The 13,522-nt window shown below is 42.2% G+C and overlaps 1 protein-coding gene across 1 annotated transcript in view; it reads left to right on the top strand.

The window, feature by feature from the left end:
* Positions 1-13,522, top strand: part of EXOC4 (exocyst complex component 4) — a 606,961-nt gene that overhangs the window by 489,349 nt on the left and 104,090 nt on the right. The window lies entirely within an intron of this gene.

Genomic DNA, 13,522 nt, shown 5'->3' on the forward strand with positions numbered 1-13,522 from the left:
GTTCCCAGGGGCGCCCATAAAGAGTCTTCACTATGTGTCAGCTTGTGATGTTCACTAAGGCTGCTGGAGAACATACGAGTAACAAGCTGTGCATTAGATTCTTGTCCCACATGGCTGGTGAAAGTCAATGGGGAGGCTGTGAAGTTGTTGCCAGAGATGAGTGCCAGTGATGTGCTGAGAAAGGGCTAGGTGCCAGGTTTTTAAAAAGCAACAGTTGTTACACCCTTATTGAGGAAATGATTATTTAACATAAGCTGGTACCTGGAGAGACTGTCCATTTCAAATCTCTTCTTTTGGGGGAAGAATATCAAGAAGAATGTCATTCAGAAATACCTGGAGGTATTCATGCCTCTTCAGCCTGCCTCAATCCTGATGTTTTGCCTACTTGCAGTACAGAAATGGCTTGCTTGGTATTGGTGGTCAAGCGTGTATCAATGGATGAAGATCATATATCCATGCTGAGTATGTTATCTGTCAGCATCCTTTGATACCGTTGACTCTGAAGTAGTGTTTATCCATTTATTGGATCCTAGCAGAAGAGGGGAGAGTTGATTTTTTTTCAGTCCTTCTCATTTTAGGTTGGTTGTGTAATAAAAAGCCATGTGTTTTAAATCCTGTACTGTGCCTAGAACATAGGGTGGACGTATCTGTGAAAGCTAAATAAATAAATATGTGTGCATGTCAGTTTGACAAGGAGAAAGCAATTCTACTTCATGATCAGAGGTAATAGAGTAATATGCATATCTTCACAGTACATGTTCTATCTTAAAGAGCTGTACAATTTACTCTTCATCAGTATTGCAGCTTGTTGGAGCAAAAGCATGCTGGATCACTTGATACAAGGCAAACATGACAGCTAAATAATAACTTACATATGCATTCACTTAATACCAGGATATAAAATATATAGGAATGACAGAGTAGATCACACTGGTGGGGGAGTGGCACTATATGTGAAAGAAAGCACAGAGTCAAATATAGTAAAAGTCTTAAATGAATCAAACTGTACCATAGAATCTCCGTGGATAGAAATTCCATGCTCTAATAATAAGAATATAGCAACAGGAATATAATACTGACCACTTGACCAGGATGGTGGTGATGACTGTGAAATGCTCAGTGAGATAATAGAGGGTGCAAAGGTAGAAAACTCAATAATAATGGGGGATTTCAACTATCCCCATATTGACTGGGTACATGTCACCTCAGAAAAGGCTGCAGAGATAAAATTTCTAGACACCACTAATGACTGCCTCTTAGAGCAGCTAGTCCTGGAATTAAAAAGGAAGAGACAATTCTTGATTTAGTCCTAAGTGGCACAAAGGATCTGGCGGAAGAGGTGAATGTATCTGAACCAGTTGGTAATAGTGATCATAAAGCAATTAAATTTAACTTCCTTGTAGGGGAGGAAATAGCTACAGTTACCCACCACTGTAACATTTAACTTCAAAAAGGGGAACTACACAAAAATGAGGAAACTAGTTAAACAGAAGTTAATAGGAACAGTCATAAGAATGAAATGCCTGCAAGCTGTGTGGAAATTTTGTAATAATGCTGTAATAGAGGCTCAAATTAAATGTTTACCCCAAATTTAAAAAAACAGTAAGAGAACCAAAAAAAATGCCACTGTGACTAAACAGCAGAGGAAAAGAGGTGGTTAGAGGCAAAAAGGCATCCTTTTAAAATTGGAAGTCAAATCCTACTGAGGATTGATAGATGGAATGGGTTCTGAGGATGGAATGGGTTATCTAGGGAGGTGGTAGAATCTCCATCCTTAGAGGCTTTTAAGGCCCGACTTGACAAAGCCCTGGCCAGGATGATTGCATTGGGGTTGGTCCTGTTTTGAGCAGGGGGTTGGACTAGATGACCTCCTGAGGTCTTTTTCAACCCTCATCTTCTATGATTGTATGAGGAAAATAGAAAGGAGCATAAACTCTGGCAAGTCAAGTGTGAAAGTACAATTAGGCAAGCTAAAAAGAATTTGAACAGCAACTAGCCAAAGACTCAAAAACTAACCACAAAAAACCTAAGCATGTCAGAAGCAGGAAGCCTGCTAAACAGTCAGTGGGGCCACTGGATAATTGAGATGCTAAAGGAGCACTCAAGGATGATAAGGCCATTGCAGAGAAACTAAATGAATTCCTTACATCCGTCTTCACTGCAGAGGATGGGAGAGAGATTCCCACACCTGAGCCATTCTTTTTAGGTGACAAATCTGAGGAAGTGTCCCAGATTGAGGGGTCATTAGAGGAGGTTTTGGAACAAATTTATAAATTAAACAGTAATAAGTCACCAGGACCAGATGGTATTCGCCCAAGACTTCTGAAAGAACTCAAATGTGAAATTGCAGAATACTAACTGTGGTATGTAACCTATCATTTAAATCAGCCTCTATTTCAGATGACTGGAGGACAGCTAATGTTATGCTCATTTTTAGAAAGAGCTCCAGAGGCGATCCTGGCAATTACAAGCCAATAAACCTAACTTCAGTACCAGGCAAGCTGGTTGAAACTGTAGTAAAGAACAGAATTATGAGACACATTATGTTGGGGAAGAGTCAACACAGCTTTTGTGAAGAGAAATCATGCCTCGCCAATCTATTAGAATTCTTTGAGGGAGGGTCAACAAGCATGATCAATTGGATATCATGTACTTGGACTTTCAGAAAGCCTTTGACAAGGACCCTCACCAAAGGCTCTTAACCAAAGTTAAGCAGTCATGGGATGAGAGGAAAGGTGTCTCATGGATCAGTTACTGATTAAAAGACAAGAATCCAAAGGTAGGAATAAATAGTCAGTTATCACAATGGAGAGAGGTTAATAGCGGTGTCCCTCGAGGATCTGTACTGGGACCAGTGATGTTCAACATATTCATAAATGTTCTGGAAAAAGGGGTAAACAGTGAGGTGCAAAATTTGTAGATGATACAAAATTACTCAAGATACTGAAGTGCAAAGCTGACTGTGAAGAGTTACAAAGAGATCTCACAAAACTGAGTGACTGGGCAAGAAAATGGCAGATGAAATTCGATGTTGTAAATGCAAAGTAATGCACATTGGAAAACATAATCCCAGCTATACATACAAAATGATTGGGTCTGTAGCGGGGAGGGATAGCTCAGTGGTTTGAGCATTGGCCTGCTAAACCCAGGGTTGTGAGTTCAATCCTTGAGGGGGCCATTTAGGGATCTGGGCCAAAAATTGGGCATTGGTCCTGCTTTGAGCAGGGGGTTGGACTAGATGACCTCCTGAGGTCCCTTCCAACCCTGATATTCTATGATTCTGTTTATTAGCTGTTACCACTCAAGAAAGAGATCTTGGAGTCCTTCTGGATAGTTCTCTGAAGGCATCTGCTCAATGTGCAGTGGCAGACAAAAAAGCTAATAGAATATTGGGCACCATTAGGAAAGGGAAGGGGTAGATAATAAGACAGAAAATATAATGCCACTATATAAATCCATGGTACGCCCACATCTTGAAGACTGTATACAGTTCTGGTTACCCCATCTCACAAAAGATAGATTAGAGTTGGAAAAATTTCAAAGAAGGGCAACAAAAATTATTAGGGGTATGGAGCAGGTTCCATATGAGGAGAGAGTAAAATAACTGGGACTATTCAGTTTAGAAAAGAGACGACTAAGAGGAGCTATGTTAGCAGTCTATAAAATCATGACTAGCATGGAGAAAATGAATAGGGAAGAGTTATTTACCCCTTCACATAACACATGAATCAGGGGTCACCCAGTGAAATTAATAGGCAGCAAGTTTAAAACAAACAGAAGGAAGTACTTCTTCACACAACACATAGCCAAGCTGTGGAACCTGTTGCCAGGAAATGTTGTGAAGGCCAGAAGTATAACTGGGTTCGAAAAAGAGTTGGGTAAGTTCATGGAGGATTGGTCTATCAATGGCTATTAGCCACGAGGGTCAGGGACACAACCTCATGCTCTGTGTGTCCTTAAACCTCCAACTGCCAGAGGCTGAGAATGGATGACAGGGGATGGCTACCTCAATGGTTACCCTGCTCTGTTCATTCCTTCTGGGGCATCTGGTACTGGCCCCTGCTGCAAGACAGGATGCTGGGTTAAATGGATCATTGGTCTGAACCAATGAGGCTCCGTTTTAGAGGAGCTGAGATGTATAGAGCATCCTTATCTCCCACTTACTTCAGTGAGGAGCCAAGTGCTCAGCCCCTCACAGGATAAAGCCAATGAGAACAAAATACCACAGTAGACAGACATCACATGTACTCATGGCTAGAAAGTTCTTATATCTATTCTTGTATTTTTGATTGGAGTTCATCTATTTTTGAGTTATGGGTCAGCAAAGTTTTACACTTTCCCTGATAGAAAAAGAAGTTATTTTCCATTCACATATAATTAAAGAGAGGTGGGGTGTGACATCTCCCAGGGTGCAAATCAGACAGTAGGACAACTGTGCCCCCTTAATTTTCCAGTCTGGTGTGTACTGTGCCCTGCTTTGCTGTGTGAACTGGCACTCAGCCTAGCCTCCAGCATGCAAGTCACCCCCAGACATGTACCAAACTGCTAGGCCCAGCCTCCCTTGAATAACGTATAGGGTGACACCTGCATATTCCTAGTCCTAGCCTTGCATCCCAGAAATGTACCATCCTGACAAGTGAATATTATAATTGGATAGAGTTACATGGCATTGGTAAGACTGCTGGAACTATGGCAAAGCGAGTGGAGGTGCTTACATGTACATCTCTAGCAGGTTTTGAGAACTGTTCGCTGTTCAAGGCTCTAGGAGCACTTGATATTTACTGGATCACAAGAGCCTGTCCAGATTTTTAGCACCTTGACTGTTTTCTGCGACTGCCTCCCTTGCCCCAACACCAGAAAACCTCATCATGTGCTGGGAGAGCACCACACAGCACTATGCTTCACCCACCTGCCGAATAACAAACTGTTATTAATTGACAACAGAGTATCCAAATGGCAACTGGCAGCCTAACATTGCAGAGCATCACATGTCAGAAAACAGCGGGTTTCTAGATCCCAGGTGGCGGAGTCTGGGTTGCGATGGGGAGGAGGTTGGACAGACGCAGCTCAATGTTTCAGATTGTATGCAAAGCTGTTTGCCTAAGGTACATTTTTGGCAAAGCTCACACTGCTGTTGAAACCCTGTCAGTTTGTGTAAAGTCATAATACATTCAAGGGACTCAGGGAAAATGGGAGGGGGGCTGAGTATCTCAGAGAGAGGAAGAACAGAAATTCTCTATCTTGTGAAGACATCTGTGATCATTTTAAAAAGAGTAGCATAGGAGAGACCTGTATTTGTATCTTCTGCCCTCAGTACGCTCCTACCAGATGGAGAAATTCATTTTCCAAAACTTCACTCTTCCTGTAAATTTATCTGTAGGTATCAACTTAAAAGGAAGACTATAAGGATTCAAATAGCTTCCCTTCTTAATTACCATGCAGTGCTTTATTACTAGGAGTAACAATAAAGGTTACTTTAAAAAAATGGATTTGAACCAAAATCTAAACACCCTGAAATTCTGAGGAAGTTCAGATCCAGAATGGATCTTTGTCACTGTGGAAGGATGGTCCAGTGGTTAGGGCACCAGCCTAAGACTTGGGAGACCAGAGTTCAGTTTTCTGCTTCCCCATAGACTTCCTGTGAGACTTTGGAATTAGCCTCTCTGTGCCTCAGTTTCCCTCTGTTGCCATCTGTAAAATGGGAATGATAAAAACAATACTTCCCTACCTCATATGGGTGTTGTGAGGGTTAATATATTAAAGATTGTGAGGCACTTTGAGATCTGCTGATGGAAAGCCCTATATAAGAACCAGGTATTATTATTATATTCAAAAATAGATTGAACCAAAAATCCCAGGTCAGAACACCCTTGAACTTTCAGGAAGTGCATGTCCTGTTTCCAATTTGAAATGTTCAGCTGAGGCAGATATCTAATAATAGTACCAAGGACTTGATTCCTCTCTGTATTACTCCAGTTTTGCACTGGTGTAATGCCGTTGAAATCAGTGGAGTTATACCAGTCTAGTGTGGCAGTAATGCAGTAGTGAATCAAGCTCTGACAGTCTATAACACGCTCCATACCCTCTTCGTACTTTTGCTACAATGATGAAAATGAAAAGGAGTACTTGTGGCACCTTAGAGACTAACAAATTTATTTGAGCATAAACTTTCGTGAGCTACAGCTCACTTCATCAGATGCATGCCGATGAAGTGAGCTGTAGCTCACGAAAGCTTATGCTTAAATAAATTTGTTCGTCTCTAAGGTGCCACAAGTACTCCTTTTCTTTTTGTGGATACAGACTAACACGGCTGCTACTCTGAATGATGAAAATGTTGAGCAACCCGTAAACCTCCTGTTTTCAGGCAGAGTAAGCAGCTTGCAGCCTGGAAGCAGACGAGCTTTGGACCTGTGAGCAGAGATTCTCTGTTTAAAAGACAACAGAAAAAACAAACAATGTCCCATATGCCCTGGGACTGTGTAAAAGCTTTTCATGTAAGCCTGCTCTGCCACTTAAAATGCTTGCAGTTGGCACGCGGGTGTAGCGATTTGGCAGTTACCCTAGAAGAGATTTTGAGACAATATGGGAAGAGCCAGCGCTGTAATATGGAGAACGGGTCCAGAGGGGAATGAAGGATGGATATGTTCGGTTATAGGATAGAGAGCCGAAAAAGATCTTTGGCAACTGTTCACATCCTACAGCCTTGCTAAAGAGAGGAAACTTTGCATGTGATTTTAGATTTGTCTAGCTGCAACTTCGTCTTGCACATTTGGCTAAGACCTAGTTTAGAGCTGGGCCCAAACCAAAATCCTGTGATTTAAATAGCCCCAACTTTGCTAGAGTTCAGACGGATACAGACCCAGAACCAAATTTCAACAATAGCCCTTATTGTTGTATTGCAGTGAATCAAAACCCTAGATCAAAACACCTGTGAACATTAAGGAAGTCCAGATTTGTGACTCTTCATACCCCTCTTGACCTGAAGGTAGAATCAGACTAATATCTATGTCCTCTGTTGGGAGACTATCTAGCCTGCCCTGGCAGGAGTGAATGGAATCAGTGATCTGATAGGTTTTAACTGCCAAGATTCTGAATTGTTGCCACCTCATAAGGGAGCTTATTCCTCCTTCCTACTGTCCTTTGACCAGGCCCCCTTCTCTGCATTTCACCTCCGACGCATGAGTAACTGAAGCTGCATGGATTTGTAGGGAAGCTTGTCAGCGTAATTGATTATTACATGGTGTATGCTACTGAAGACAGGTGAGGCTGCATAGAGCAGAACAAATCTGTTTGTATCATGCATTCCTGCTGGGTCAGGCCGGGGCTTCTTCCTCTGACATGTTGATTTATATGTTTGCAGCTCCTCCCTAATGAATAGTGCCCCATCATGGGTCACTGGAGCCCCCTGCTGAAAAGACCCTGTCAGTGCTGTGAAGAAGAATGAATAATGTTTTTTAAAGCCTGATGTTGTGAATTTAACAGCTCTTGGGCATCAAGGGGGGCAGCTGAGAAGATGTAATTAAAAAACAAAAAAAATACATCAATAAGGAAACACTATATGTCCAGATGCCAGTTTCTATGGAATTTAACCTTTAGTCTGCTGGGGCTTTGAAATACACTAGAAACCCACAACTGTGGATCAATAGTGGGAGAAATGTGGGTTGAAAACCTTTTAACCTGTCCTACTGTGCCTTTAATTGCAGCCTCACTCTGCGTAACACCTTAAAAACCTCTGCTTTTTAGCTCTAACCTTGCTTAAAAACCTTTATATTTATTTTCCTTGTAGCCGCAACAGCCTTCACTCATCTGGCACCTTCTACTGCCAAGACATCTTGAGGTGCTTTATAAATGATGGGCAATAATTTACTAATAATCTGCAACCCTCAGAATGCCAAAGTCACTTTCCCCCTCTCTGCTGCATTTTGGAGAAGATATTGCATGTGGTGACAAGATTTCTGTGTCCCTGGTTTGTTTTTGTTTTGTTTTTTCTTCTATCTACCAGCTCTAAGAAACGAAAAACCAAGAATTTGTAAATGCATGGGTGTCTGAGGGTATGTTACCAGCCATAAACTATAAAGAGGCCCCAGTTCCTGTGAAATACATTCAGGGCAGAGATTATTCTTCTGATATTCCCTAGCTCAGAGTTTACATAACTTATAATTACAGATCTAAAATCTAAAGATGATAGGAGGGTTGAGGACCCAATGTTTTGACCTATTTTTGGTCTGTCTGCAATGTCTATGCAATTTTTTCTATAGACCTGTTAAAATATTACAATATTCTGCAGTAATAATTGAAAACACTTCATCTTTCAGTAATGTGACATAGTGTTGCTGGATCAGCACTGTAGAATACTGTAGTATTTTTAGAAGGGTATATAATGTTGGGAGTTAAGTAACCCTGGAGAATCAGACAAGCACGCTATATGCATTCTTGTCCTTGTGAGTGAAGCTACAGCAGCAAGCTAATGTGTCAGGCCTGGCATTCATGGTTAAATCTTCAGTGACAAACCAGTGCAAACAATGCTCACAGTTGACCCCACAGTGCCAGATCAGTTCTCTTGAATGGTTCTATAGCAATAAACCAGTGAATGCAGCCAAGCCCTTGAGTAATGTAGATAACAAATCACTGAATATATTTATCTTTGAAGAGGGGAAATGGGTAAGCAAACAAATTTCAATTTCTGGCTTCCAAAGGAGAGGCCCCGTGCAGTGGCATGACCGGAAGCACATGAGTTCTAATCCTGGTTCTGACAATAACTTGCAGTCTGACCTTGTGCAGTTCTCTTAACCGCTCTACTTCAATTTCCCTATCCGTAAAATGAGGATGTTAATACTATTGGGCCTCTTTCTTATTTATATACCATTCTGGCAGTGTAAAGAGGCCATAAATTGGGGTAGGTTATACTCCCCTTAAGGCTCCTTTACGCTACTGGAGGGGTATAAAGAGGCTTTAAGGAAGCGGGAATCAGACCCCCCCTTGAGGATTAATTAGCTTGTTTGTTAGATTAGTTTGTAAAATACTTGAAGGACTTGGCTACACTTGCAGCGGCCTGTAGGGTATGTGCAGCTACACACCACAGTAAAAGGCAGGATGTATCCACACTGCAAGGCGTAGCTATAAGTGGCAGTGAAAGGAGGGAGCTATACGTGGCACGAGGGAGGGAGCCTTTCCCAGTTGCCAGAGCCTTTCACTGTGGCAGGGAAAAGCTCCAACAGCTGGGAGGCAGAGGGACACTACGCTGCTAAAAATAGTGGGGTAGACATGGGAGGCACAGCGTGGGCATGTGGAGAGCTATCTAGGGTTCTGGCGTGTCTGGGTTCTACTTGCCTAAGCAGTGGCTCACCAGCTGCACAGCGATTTATGCCTGTGCTAGCTGGGTGTGCAGGGTCAGAACTCTGCGCACAGCTGTATGTGTAGACCTACCTTAGAAGGAAAAACATGATGTTAGTGGTGAGTGTTGTTATTTCTTATCATGCTACGTCAGTAGGAGCTATTGGTGAGTGATTCTTAACAGGAGCTTTTTCCTCTCTTTGTTAGTCTTGAGTTTCTTTCAAAGCCTCCTTACTGTGCCATAAGAGCAATGCATTAGACCTGTGGCACAATGTTAAAATTCAGCACCATACACGGGTTTCAAGTGGGAGGAGATTAATATTGGTCCGTGCATGAATTTCCTTGTTAGTGTGTTTTTAAAAGGCTTCATTGAAGTGTCTTGCCATAAAATTACACTGTGATCATAGGCATTTAATGTTAACAGAACCAGATGGGTTAGCAGCATCCAAACTGTAACCCTCCAATGGAACGTGCGTTGCCTTTCATTTTCTCCCCTAGAGTTATGGAAGATGTTTTGCGGTGCCAATTAACAAATCCAGCTGTATTAACGTGGACTAATGCATTTACAGTAATCCTAGTGACAAATGCATATTTGTTAGGATTCATCCACAAAAGGTTAAAATGTTACACAAAAAATAGCCATTACATGTCCAGTGCAGTCTTTTTTCATATAGTATGTCTCCATTTTATTAAAATCAGGGTGACTAGCAGAGGGCATCTAGAGAGAGACAAGACTCAGTTCCTGCCAAATTTGTATTTTAAAACTTTACTGTGTTTTTAATGTTGGTGGAGGGGAGCTGTCAGCTGTCAGAAACCGTTGAGAACCATTGTTTGCTCTCTCTTCTAAATGTATACGCTTTGTTTTAAAATCGTTAAATTGCTTTGTGTTGTCTAAAAGTAAGAGAACAAGGGGTCATTTCACGAAACAAGTCAATGTAAATCAAATACAAAGAAAATACTTCCACACGTGATGTGTGATCAGTCTATGGAGGGCATGCAGAAGGTTAGATCCTATGGGTGGTGTACATTAGCATCACTCCATTGATGTCAGTGGTGATGCGTCAGTTCACACCAGCTAAGAATCTAATGTTGTAGCTGTTTTTTCTAAGGGGACTGGGTAATTTTATGTCATTCACTATAATAAAATTTGTAGTTATACATTATAAAATGAGGGTAATCATACTCATCCTCCAGGGCATTAGCAGATTGCCGCATGGGCCAGGAAGAAATGTTTCCCTTTATGTAAAGCATTGGATAATTACTCATATGCATTTATTTTTTCCCCCTGTCACTGAAGTATCAGACCTAGACCAAAGCCAAAAGCAAGATGCTGGATTTGCACATGGCAAATTCTATATTCAATATATCTAATCTAATTGATTTAATCTATATAATCTATTGTATATAGTTTTTATACTTCACTCATCATGATATCGGCATCTACATTGATTTTTTGCATATGTGAAAGGTCTCATATCAACAATCCTGTTTTAGTGAGATTTGGCTGGTTTATTTAAATTAACCTCTTTGCATCCCCTCTTACCATGTTCAACACCTAGAAGCTGCAGCGAATGGCACTCTGGAACTAAGATAAGTGATGACTAAGCAAAGAGCCAGTTGGTGTTACTATGATAACTGCTGCTACTGATTGGCTATCAATTGTGCAAACAGCTAGTCTGTGCTAAAATGTCTGCTTATTGTTATTATCCCATCCTCCCTATCTTCAGCCATTTGTTTAATTCACCCCCACACGGCACACTACAACTTGTCATTTATATTGTAAACTCTTTGGGGCAGGGTCTGTTTTTTACTGTCTGTATGTATAATACCTAGCACAATGGGACCTGTTTGTAGTTGAGTCTCTAATAGCTTTTACAGTAGGCGCTTGTTTGCAGCAAGACCTTGTAAGAGCTACTGCTGCTTACGAGCAACATTTCCCTTGGGAATGCTTTCCCTAATGTGAATTATCGACACTCCCCATAACAGCAACCGCCTCTTAGGAGCAACGTAACAAAAGGGCACTGATAGGTTGCTACTGACATGTGTCTACTGTATAGTATAAATAATTGTAATAAAAGATATCAGAGGCGATATAAAAAGAATGCCTGGAAAATGGTATATTTTTGTTTGGACACATCTATTGTTGAAATATAGCTAGTTATATTAGAAATTACCTTGTTTGTGTGGTTTGTTTAAAAAACTCAACTTTGGGTGTAAGAGGAGATGAAATGATGTTTGTCACCCTAGTACATTGCTAGCCAAGCACACTCCACAAAGCACGCTTAGTGCAAAGCTCCGTTTAAAGATCCCGTTGTACAGGTTAAGGAATAACCCAGGTCCTGAATGAGGGTGAGGTTTTCTGAATCTTTTTATCAGCTCACAGACAAGTAGCAAAACAGAATCAATTCCTGTCACTCATAGGTAAATATGGAGGAACAGGATTATGGAGCTGGGTGCCGTTGCAGTTCTTTAATCTGAAAATCGATGCAGAGACGGAAGTTGGGCTTGTGGGGATATTGCAGAGACTGTGTTGTGGGCTTCGATGAGATTTTTGCTCTGCAAACAAAGGACTGAGTTCTAAATTAATCCCTGATGTAATTTTGTTGAAGTTAGTGGAGTTACCCCAGAGATGAATTTACCCCAATAGCTATAAAACCAAACAAGGATTGGCAAATGCTTCAGCCTCTCTCTCTTTTTCTGCCTGTGTGCGTAGCTCAGAAATAATCCTTCAAGCTCCCTCCTAGCCTATTATTAACTCATTTTATATATTGCAGGATTTTTGTAACACTCCATCCCCATGGTTTGTAAACAAGGAAATGAAATACCTAGGGCTATGTTACAAATGCAGGAAATCTCATTGAGTCACCTTGAGATAACTCCCCAATCCCAAAATTTGCAGCGACTCTACAGACTTCAGATATGTTGTTAGATATGCAGTGCCCCCTGCTCCTGCAGACTGTTCTTTGGGATATGACACAGAATTTTAAAGCAGTAAGCTTGCCCTTTTGTGGTTCATATTTAAGGCTATGTTTTAGTCACAGGTATTTTAGTAAAAGTCATGGACAGGTCATGGGCTGTAAACACAAATTCACAGGCCCGTGACCTGTCCATGACTTTTACTAAAAATAACTGCCATGCCTAAAACTTGGGTGGGGCGCCGCGGGTGCTGGGGGAGATGGCCCGGGAACCCCACTGGTGCTGGGGGTGGGGAGGGTTGGGTTCGGTTGGTGGGGCTGGCAGGGGCTTCCTACCCAGCTCCGCATCCCTGCAGCTCTTAGGCAGCGGAAGAGCCAGAGCAGGGGCTCCACTGCTCCTGCCACCAGCGCCCGCTGCCGCAACTCCCATTGGCCAGGAACTGCAGCCAATGGGAATTGTGGGGGCAGGGCCTGCAGGCCCGGGCAGCGTGCGTCGCAGAGCTCCCCCAAGCCCTCCGCCACCTAGGAGCTGCAGGGCCATGCCAGTGGGAGCTGGGGAGCCCCCCACCCCAAGGTAAGTGCCCCCCATACCGCTCCACCCCCTGCCCCTAGCCCTGAGTCCCCTCCCACACACCCAAACAGCTGATGCTGCCTGAGCTGGGCAGCCCCTGAGCCAGCACCAGCCGCTGCAGAAGTCACGGAGGTCAGAGAAAGTCACGGAATCCGTGACTTCCATGACAGACTCACAGCCTCATTCATATTACTTAAATATAGTGCCTATCATATCAAAAGGATCCCAAGGTACTTCTCAAACCATACCTGCCAGCAGAACATGCCTGGGGTGGAAGGTGGCTGTCCCCCAACACACAGCAATTTGTACAATGGTAGGGAGATGAATTTGGAGACAAAAACAATAGGCCAAATCTAATCTTAAAAGTTACATGAGATCCACCCATGTCAAGATGTAGTGACCAGGCTTGCTGAGTATCCACACTCCAGCTGAAGTCAGTGGGAACATGCAAGTGCTTGGCACTTCTGAAAATTAGGCCCTACAGGTTCAGTCTTGTCAATTAAAATGTATGATAGTGAGTTTATCATATAGTTTATCATACAGTTTATCAACTTTGGAAAGATTAATGGCTGAGTCATCCCTGCCAGTATTTAGGCCTCTGGCTCTAGAAAATCTAGGGATTTCAAACCTGATAATTAGACCAATATGCTACCGTTTTATACAGTTCCTGCTTTTCCTTTTATCAGTCCATTTTACATCACTC

This window comes from Lepidochelys kempii, chromosome 1, assembly GCF_965140285.1.
Source record: "Lepidochelys kempii isolate rLepKem1 chromosome 1, rLepKem1.hap1, whole genome shotgun sequence".
NCBI classification, from domain to species: Eukaryota; Metazoa; Chordata; order Testudines; family Cheloniidae; genus Lepidochelys; species Lepidochelys kempii.